Below are 10732 nucleotides of genomic sequence, written 5' to 3' on the forward strand. Positions count from 1 at the left end.
CTTGGGCACTATCTCTACATCCACCCCCCTCATAAGCAAACCCCCAGTCACCCACCCTCCTCCCTCCTCTTTCTCCTTGCTCTCAAACTCAGACCTTGTTATTGCTGTAAGTTATGGCTGGAACGACAGCAACTCGGTTAGTCAAGGCCCATTCCTATTTGCAGTTATATTATTTTATTAAAAATCTGTGCTTTGAATTTCCAACCACAAGACAGAGGAAGAATTATGGGCTGACTTAACGGAGATATTGAAAAGTACATTGGGTGGTAGGTGAAAATCTGTTGAGCGGATAATGGCTACATTAGAGGAATTTGAACGAGGATTACTTTGGAATATCTTCAGAATCTTACTATGTAGCAACCAGAAGCATGAAGAGAGATTGGGGAAAAGTTGACTGTAAAGTCATTAACAGAAAGCCGCTGAGTGTGAGAATGTGATTTAAAGTCCTGAGGACGGTGTAGAAAAGAGCTCAAATGCTCTCAGTAAATCCTCTTGCTCTCTGCCGGGCTCACAGGGTAACACAAGCCTGTTTTCTTTTTCTCTGTGTACTGATTAAAAATAGCACTCAAATTATGTGCAGCCACAACCCCCCCCCCCCCACACACACACACACACACACACACACACACACATACACACATACACACACATCTACCCAGCATCCCCTCCTAATTTTGGTCCCATCCTCCTTCGCTGTCAGATTTCACCTTGAACATCTAACAAGCAACTGAAAGTCTTGACAAACTTCTGTGTTTTGTGTGAATGATTCATCATAATTCAAACATAGGACTTGGTTACCCCTTGACAGTATTGTCTTACTGTATTTCCACACAGTAAGACACATTCCTATGTACATATATTAAGTATCTGCTTGTTTCTATGCCTCACTGAAGCTGCAGCCTGCCTACCCAGTGTGAAATATTATCATCCAAACATTTTATGGCTAAAACATTAGATGAAATGGAAAAAATCTACATTGTGCCAAGCCTCACCACGTTTTTCTGTATTTCTGCCCGTCATTATAAAGACGTTAGGATCTTGAATAGATTAAAAAAAAAAAAAATCTGTGTGTTAAGACAAGGCCTTGGTGCACACTAAACATTTTTCATAATGACTCCCCTCCCTGAGAGGTCTTTAAGGTTTACAGAGGTTAAGTATGACCCTCCCACAGCAGGTAAGCTCAAGAGGGTTGAGAATTATTACCCTGCAGGATGCTTGCAGAACGAGCCCCGTCATACACCATTGAGACTGTCAGGAAAACACACGGATGAACTCCAGCTCATGATTTCTGATAAGCCGGCACGGCTAAACTTGAGCTAATAAAAGAAAATGTAAAAGTTTAGACAGCATTAATGGGTGCACTGAGATAGCCACATGCAGTGTGGTTGAGAAAATGTTACGTTGACTATCCCCTACAAAAAAGGGAGATTGTTATGTTGGAAAAATTGTTTAACACATTAATGACACAATTTGTAATAAATAAATGTGGGCAAATCAACTCCCTCGAAAAGGATGATTTTAAATGTAACACATGAAACAGTACCTACAACTGAAACTGTATTTCACATTCACAGAAACATGTGTTCTTTTACATTTTTTGTGCATTAACATATATTTTATATTATAATTGTAACAATTTGTTATCGTTCTGTGAAACGTACCTCAAAAAGATGCCATGAGTTAAGAAAAATACCTTTGTTTTTCTTTGTTTTTGGCTTTGTGATAATGGGTTTTTAAGGTAATCCACTGGGTTTAAAATGTTTATTTTACGTGACCTGCAATAACTGATTTTAATGTACTTTCCTTTTACAAATGTTATTGCCATGCAGTTTTGGGATGAAAACCACTGCATGCTGTTGCTGAAAGCTAAGCTATAACAGCCCTGAGAGTAAACTCAGTGAGCCTGAATCACTTCCTAAAGTTTCCCCAGCTGCTTATTGTGTTACAGAACAACATTACAGAATTACAGAAACTTGTTTCTAGGAAGGGAACAGTCTCTACATTCCAAAATGTGGTTTTTGATTATGTTTGAGGCAGCAAAATAAATGAGCATTAATGTGTTTTCCTGAGTTGTTGTGCCCTTTGTAAGATGACCCCACGGGCTCCTCTGTGATGACAGAGACACAGAGAGCCATTCATCCCCTCTCTGAGCAGAATGTCACTCTTGAGGCTTTCCAGACTTTCAAAAACCACCGACTTGTCAAAGGAAGCCAATTATGATTACGATCCTTTCTTGTATGTTCACTTATAATTATCTTAACTCAGTTATGTAACGGGTTAGCTGGGCTCACTGTTGGGTTTTGCATGGTGAGCTGTAAGCGGGGTCTAGAGTTACATTCAGTGGTGCTTCGAGAAAAGGATTTAATTTTCCGAGACTTTTTACGCGTGAATTTGTGTCATTTACGCTATTGTCCATCTGGTTAAAACATGAAACACAAGAAAAATCCCATCATAACATAAGGTACAGACATATAAACAGGCTAAGATGTGTTTTAAGCCAATGTTAATTATTTTAATGAGATAAATAAATATTATGAACTAGAGGTCCAAATGCATCAATAAACCGTAACTTTCACATTGCATTTCCACCAAACATTAACCATCTACTGTTAACGTTCTCAGTTAAACTGAGTTATCCGAAGCATGTTAAACATAGGACAGGTTTTAATGGTAAATAAAAGAAACATTTGTCGTGTTAATAACCTTCCCGAACAATGTTTTCTGCATCCATGCACTGACAATAAAGTTTATGTTATCAGAGCTTGATCTGGCAGGTAACTTATCCATCATCTGTGGTATTATTAATACTATAATTAATATTCAAAGAGTTGTCCATCCCTATCAAACACTACAGAAAGGAGCAGGAAAACTCTCATTAACACGTACATTCAAAATGTTAAGTTATATATGTTTTAGTTGGCAATGGTTGCTAAACAACACACAAATAAGTCATCATTGTGAGATACTCTTTATGTAAAAGTGCTCGCTGACTGTGGTCAAAACTAAAGGTCCCGATAATTTTAGGATGCAGCAAACATGCAGAAAGTTGCAGAGTATTTTGTTTGGAATAAGACGTCAGCCTGCCATTGATTTGTCTTAATCTCAAAGCTAAATCAGAGGCAAATAGCAACATTTAGTCTTGGTTATATATTTATACCTTTCAAAGCCTGGAGAAGTTGTGCAATGTTATATTTTTGGTTTGGTTCTATTGCTCTGGAGCCCATCGACAGAATGGAGGAAGGGCCTTTTTCCAGGACTGTAATTTGCTAAAATTATAATCTGACCACTCCAAACTGCCAGAGTAAATGAGTACCTTTCAATGAGCATAAGTGTGGTTTAGCTGATGTTCTGTTAAAACAATCTACTAAATACAGGGTGAATGAGATGTGCTTATTTAATGATTCTCCGTTTGAAATTGCCAGTTAAAATTGAAAAAAACAGTTGATCATTTGATGTGGATACTGAAATCAATGGATAATAGGCAGTACTACAAAAAGTGCAGAGTGCAGCAAAAGACTGTCTTTGAACTGAATGGTCGTGTCACTGAGTGGCAAGGACGATCTTCTCTTTGTCAAACTCTCTCCTAAATCATGCGCCACATCAGAGCAAGGTTGATTAACACCTGCTTTCAATTAAGTGACTTTTTCATCAGTCTCTGGTTGGAGACAGAAAAAAAAAGCCTCACGCCTCGTCACGTCGAAGATGTTCCTGAATTAGAAAGCTATTAAATCAGAGGAGCAGACGCACGCCATTGCGAGGGGCGTCGTTTATCTTCATTTGAACGGCCCTCCATGATCATCTCCACAGGGGCGGCTAATTGAAAAAGGGCTTCAGAAATGCGATTGTTAGCAGGGATAATAATTTATTACTCTCAGCTTGTGGAGTCCTGGGAGTCATTTGTATTCATTAGTGTAAATTCAAATTATGTTTGCGATTAAAATGTGACTTTGACAGGCAGAGGGGCCTCAGACGGGGACAGGCGCTGATGAGACCTTTGCTCCGGGTCACTGCCTCCCACATTCGCCTCCTACTAAGTACGCGGCGGAGAAGCCTTCTTTGACTCACCACCATCAATCTGTGTCTGATTCAAGTTGAGACGTTAGCCTTGATGGCCTCTACTTAGGCGTGTGTGTATACTGTGAGCACACTTAGTAAAAAATGAACCTACCTTCTGAAAGACAACACCAATCAGATGCAGGAAAACAGGCGAGTGCTACCCAGTGAAGAGACATTCTTCTCTTTTCTCTTTTATTTAGCTGGTAGTCGCTCTTATCAGTAGAAGTGCAGGTTATTATTTTTCATGCCTGACTAATATTGACCAAGCTTTTCTTTAAATGTCAGGCAGTGATTTCTTTGACATCCAAGAGATGGCAGTTAAGTAGGTCAGTGTCATTGTGATGAACATCAAGCATGGCGGGTCACTGACTGGGCTGCTCCTCCACTTGCCCGCCTGTCACAAACCACTGAGCCAGAGGAGGCAAACGAGCTGAGTGCTCCTTTATTGAAGACTGGTAAATTACTCCAATACAGGCTGTCACCACGTAAAGTGAGGAACTTTATCAGATGTACACTGCCAAAGGTCATATTTTATTGACCTGACAGGTTGCTGGCGGGGGCCTGTTGGAAAGTGTGGCAGCGCTGAAGCAAAGGCTGATGGTTAAGGGCGGTTTGTGTTGGATATGAAAATGTCAAATATGGCAGTTTGAAGAAAGAACAGCTTAGATTTTTCAAGGTGTTTTCTCTTTATCTGCTTTGTACAAACTCAAGCTGCACGCACATATTCTTTTAGTAAAATGCTCACCCATCTGCAGAAGTAATGTTGCTGATGGGAACACTTTGTACATTTTCCACAATTGCAGTCGTATATAGAACTTCAGAGATCAGAATGTATGCACTCTGTTCAATCAATCATCAAACAAAAGGTTAATGACACACTAAATACAAAAATGTGTTGCACCATAAAGTAAACTATAACAAAACCTGTCACTGGTTATGTGTCCACATTTCCAATTAAATTTCCCCACAGAGTAAACTATTGAGTGTATTTAAATGAGGGTTTGAATTTGAAAACATTGCATTTTCAATTTGTCTGTACAACATTTACATACTAACAAGGCTACTTTACATGCCTCGGATAGTTAAAGCCACCGAATGATATTACGTTGGTGGGGATACCAGTAGATGGAGCTAAGAAGCCTAACTGTCTTTACAATACCTTCTCCTTGGAGTTAGGGGTCTCTATTGCGCAAACAAATAACATCGACTCATCTTTAAGAAGCTGACAATTCTGTAAGTGTTTCAATGATCCTTTAAAAAGCTGTTTAAAGAGCCTCAGATCAGTCTATGTACAACAGCTCCCTATAATGTACAAATACCCCGAGACATCCTCGGCCAACATGGGGCCTACCGAGAGGCCTCCATTCCCCTCCTTAAGCTCTGCGGCAAGAAAACAGATTTCCCCTCTCAATTACGCATGAATCACACACTTTAAAACGTCATACATTTCTATGCAAACATGGGAAACATGCAAAACACACACACAATCACACAACCGAATACCTGTGGAAAATCCCAGAGTTTCCTTCTGACCCTGGTCCACACTTGTCAGACGGACAGGAGCCCCAGTTTACATCAATGGAGCTTTTCTGTTAGGTGGAGGGAAACCTCACACACACACACACACACACACACACACACACACACACACACCCACACACACACACACACACACACACACACACACACACACACACACACGCACACACACACGCACACACACAGCATGCACGGAAACACACTAACAGGGCAACCCCCTCACACACTCCCACGCTCCAGCCCTCTGTAAATGTCAGACCGTGGGAGAGAGGGTTTATCTTGGAGCCTTTTGGTATTTTTACACCTTTCGTTACTGCCTGTCTCACACACACACACACACACACACACACACACACACACACACACACACACACACACACACACACACACACACACACACACACACACACACACAGGTCCTTTAACACTGCCCACCAGTGAAGGCCTTGGTGTGCTACCTCACTGTGCATTAAGCAAAAATACCCAAACCCACGAGCATTTATGTCCGGAGACCTTCTGTCATGTCTGTCCCAAATTGTTTAACAAAATGTCGACATTGGAGCCAGTGTGGAGTGGACAATGACAGGTAACACTACTATGGCTTCAGGTCACAAGGCTTATGACTCTTTTTATTTAGAGAGTAGTAATACTTCAAATTATTATAAGTATGAGTTTATATATTGTTCTCATCTTGAGGCTGTAATTGCACACTGTCATTCAAAATGGTTCATGCTTGTCATTCATTATCTGTGTGTACAGCTTTTCTCTGCATGTACAACGAGCGGGCTCCATTAGGGACTCCCTTAGGGACTCCCTTAGGGACGCCCTTAGGGACTCCCTTAGGGACTTCCTCTGTTATATAAACAAGTTGGATGCACTCCTGGAAGAGAGTGATATTATGTGAATAAATAGCCTTTCCTCCACTGAAAGGTAGTGTTTTCACTGACTGGTAATGACGGTTAGGTTTATACACCAGACTAACATACAGGCAAGATTTTCAACAGAGTTATAAAAGCTGATTTATTATTATTTATTCAGCACTTGCTCCTCTCCTTCTTCATCTTGATGTGTGGAAAACATGATTAATCTCAAGTGATGTTACAGAACTAAATAAAGTAAATGTTTTGAGTGACTACCCCAACACTTCTCAAGTATTATACTTAAGTAAACATATGAGGTACTTTCACTTTTCCCAAGTATTTTGATTTTACACTGTTCTATACTTCTACTCCATATAATTTATATTTACTTATGTAAATCTGTATTGTCCTGTTTATCACTCTCACTCTGTTGCTGATTTAAACTCCTGAATTTCCCCACTGGGATGAATAAAGATCCCTCTTATCTTATCTTATCTTATCTTATCTTATCTTATCTTATCTTACTACATTTTAAAAGAAACTTTCGTACTTTTTACTCCACTATATCTATTTTACAGATGAATTTACTCTTAATTTTGACACAAAATACGTTAAAAAAGGTTTAAAATATGATTATTTGGTAAGTATTAAACCATCTTAGATTGTATTCAAGTAATTAAAGTGTGGTTTGAGAGAAATAGTTTTGCAGCATTTTTGATAAGAAGATTTTGATATTTCAGTTTCAGCTTTTTAAATGTGAAGATTTAAAAATATATATATTTTAATAGTTTCTGGAATGAGGACTTTTACTCCTTATACATTAAGTTTCTGAATCATACTTAAGTACCATTCTTGATGCAGTACTTTTACTTGAATTTGAATAATTTTTAGTGTGATATCAGTACTTTTAGTTTGTTAGCTCATAGAGAGAATTAACAGAAACACATTTTCCATAATGTGAAAACCTTTAATTTGGACAGTTTGGGCACATATTGTACTATAGAATTACAGAAAAAGATGTAATGGTAGAAAAGCCTGACAAAAGATGTAATGAGTCCAGGTCGCTGTCGCCTATGGGTTTCCAAAGGGCTACTGTTTAGTCCCGAAAAGAGACAAACAATAAAAACAGGGTTAGTGAATTCCTCAATCTCTGAAATCTTGTGTTATTTCAGGAGATTAAAAATAATCACTGTCTTTTTTAACCTCAATGCACCATATAGTAGTTATCGCTTACCTGTCTGCTGTAGCACAGGATGTGGGCAGTTTCTTTCCGCCAGTCACACATAGTCACTGCTTGTTTCTGTAACCCTTGAGTCATCATAAGTGAACCAGCGGTCAGTTGGGTCCTCAAGTCCAACATCTGGATCCACCCCGTCACAGTTGTAGTGTCCTAAAGGGTGAGGAAGCATAATTGCATGGTCTTAAAACATATCTGTTACAAGACAACAGTGAGTAAGTGTGTGTCAGGCCGGATTTATGTTTGTGTCTGACTTTTTCAATAAAACATAAGCATAAGACGTGTCATTTAAATTTGTATTTCCCTACATTGACGAGCAGAAGAATGTAAAAAAAGTTGTTTCCAAAAATAACTCCTGTTCCATTGTCTTACCACGTTGAGTTGAGGAGCCGATGTGGTTAATAGTGCTCATAAGACTGTAGCAGCAAGCAGTCTAAAGAAGAAACACATTTAATCAAAGTTAGTACAGATGGAGTCCTCAAATATCTTTATATCAACCCCAGTCTGATGCTTTTGTTGTTTTCAGGTAATGTAAATTCTCCTCACCTCATTGGGCGACACGATCAGGTCTCTGAGCAGGTCGGGTCAATGACCTTTTCCAGTCTGTAAGACGGAGTGACCTTGAAGCGCTTCAGGTGCAAGAGCAGCACTCTGTAGACAGAAAGAAAAGAATGTGAGCCTTTTTCTTTTGGGTAAATTCTTTAAAATCATACCTTTGGGTAAATGAAGCCCACACTATTACTGATGTCTGTGGTCAGGAGTTTTGTTGTTGATGATGTCACTTACTTTGGCATGGCCAGAAATGATGAGCGCTAGCTTGACTGGATGCCACCCGCACAAGCAATTATATTCTAGCTCTTTCTCCTACAAGACACAAGACCAACACACTTTTGTTACTTTTAATATACATTAAGTAGAGGTGTTTCTTACCTACATGTAGTCATTGAGTAGTTGCTCGACGTTTCCGCCTCCAGTTGTCCAGGGAGAGGTTTGTGTATTCCTCCCTTCTGGTTTATCCTTTACCGCACCTACATATTAAAAGGATAATTTAGTTGTAATACAGCTGCAATCAGATTTGACATGCCAGTGGACACATGAATATGTGTGTTTAACTGCATAACCCTTGCAGGTCCTGGTGTTAGCCATTTTAAACATCAGGTTATCCTCCACTGGACAGCTGTAGGTTGTGCTCTTGCGGCCTTCGCCTTAAGATCCAGGCTCAAATATCTCATCTGCTCAAGCACTGATGTCAAGAACTCATGGACATCCTGCATATTAACACACACACAATCATACAGAGTTAGAAGAGAAACCAACAGTTAGTGATTAAACAACAAACCTTAAAACGGTTAAAACTCCCTTTCTGCTCTCTGAGAGGTGAGACCGTTTGATGGCCATAAATGATCTGGAGAACGTTGAAACCGGATTGAGGTCTTTGTCTCTTTATCATTAAAAATGTGGTTTTCAGGGGACTTTTAAACTGAGTGGTTGTGTCTGTACCTCAAGAGCACCGCCTCAGGGCTCGAACTCCAGAAGTGTTCCTCAGAGCTGAAGTTAAAATAAGGTCAATGTCACATTAAGAGTATCAAAATGAAAAAAAACGGGGGCAGCAAACGTAAAAAAACTAACCTGTTCCCAACCGGGACGAGGAGGAAACATCGTTGAAGCTTGTATTGCACTCTGTAACCATGGTGAATGTGTTTGTGTAATATAGATTTCAACATTGATGGTCTTGAATTGCGCAAACAAGAATTTAAATTAAAAAATTGTGAAATTTGTTAATTTATCTTTTAAAATCCTGCTGCATTGGGCATATATATATAATGATTAATTAGGCTAATGTTTAACTATATTATTATTAATATTAATATTAATAATAATATATTTACATTGTGACATAATGTGTGTATATATTTTGGCAAGGTAAAAACAAACTAATTGATAATAACTACCTAGCTATTATTTATAGGGGTCCAACATATATTTGAAGTTCCATCTTACTAAAAGTTGCAATATTACACATTGAATATAGAGGCCAGAAAAACACTCACCACATCCACAGCAGACGTCAGGTAGCAGTACTGTGGTGTTCACGGTAGCAGCTGTCCTGTCAGCAGCAGAGATGGCAGCTAATCTGAAAACTGTGTAGTTACACAAGGATGAATAGTATGCAGTAAGAAAGTGCTTTGTTTTAATGTGGTTTTATATAAAATTCCCTTCATGTACTATCCTAGACTTGGGGGATCTCATTTTAAGTTTAAGCATTATTGCCATTGGCCATCAAATATATAAATACCGAGATGCTATCTCAAGCACATTGTTGACAGTTTTTCACACAGTCAGCTATGCCAATGCTAAGCGATGACACTTTTTACTTGAAGCTCCTGACTCAAATCTTTAAACATGTCAACATGTTCTCTGTGAGCTGTGGCAGAACCTTTCACATTGCCCATGCGGTTTTATGCCATGACCAACAAAGCTGGGCACTGTGTTACGCCCAGTTAGAGCATGGAACATTGGAAAAGTGTACATGCCTTTTCTGATCCAAGGCCCTTACGCACATGCCTGCAAGGTTTCTGGAGTTTTTGTCGGTGACAAAAAGGAATCAGTTCAATGTTTTGCAATTTCACCCTCATCAAGCTTACACCCAACCACTCCCTTGCAGCAAGTATACCCTTAAGTCTCTAAAGCTGCTACCTCAGTAATAAATCCACCAAACATCACAACAAATGTAGTCCCACTTTCTCTGGATGTTCCTCTTCAAAGCAAAGAGTGCCTATGACCTTTAAAATGCAATCTAAGAAAACAAAGTGTTCTGATTTAATCAGATTCATATCATCAGTTTTTTCTTTATCATTCATGCAAATATTTAGTGATCAGTTTAGGTGCGCAAGAACTTTTTGAAAGTGTACAATAAAAAAAGTAAAAACCTGAATAAAACAATAATAAAGGTGATAATGTAAAAAATGGAACAGATGTCCACAAATGATGACAAAATCAATTGCACTTAAGTGTATGCCACTATATTAGTAGTTGTAGT

At 39.0% G+C, this 10732-nt stretch overlaps 1 long non-coding RNA gene across 1 annotated transcript; it reads right to left on the reverse strand.

The window, feature by feature from the left end:
• Positions 1-7713: 7713 nt before the first annotated feature.
• Positions 7714-8319, reverse strand: LOC134858612 (uncharacterized). Its single transcript, XR_010164986.1, has 3 exons — positions 8239-8319; positions 8065-8125; positions 7714-7845 (listed from the first exon to the last, which is right to left on the reverse strand). It is a non-coding gene; the product is annotated as an uncharacterized LOC134858612 (long non-coding RNA).
• Between the last annotated feature and the right edge of the window lie 2413 nt (positions 8320-10732).

The sequence above is a fragment of the Eleginops maclovinus genome, chromosome 22, assembly GCF_036324505.1.
Source record: "Eleginops maclovinus isolate JMC-PN-2008 ecotype Puerto Natales chromosome 22, JC_Emac_rtc_rv5, whole genome shotgun sequence".
In the NCBI taxonomy this organism is placed as follows: Eukaryota; Metazoa; Chordata; class Actinopteri; order Perciformes; family Eleginopidae; genus Eleginops; species Eleginops maclovinus.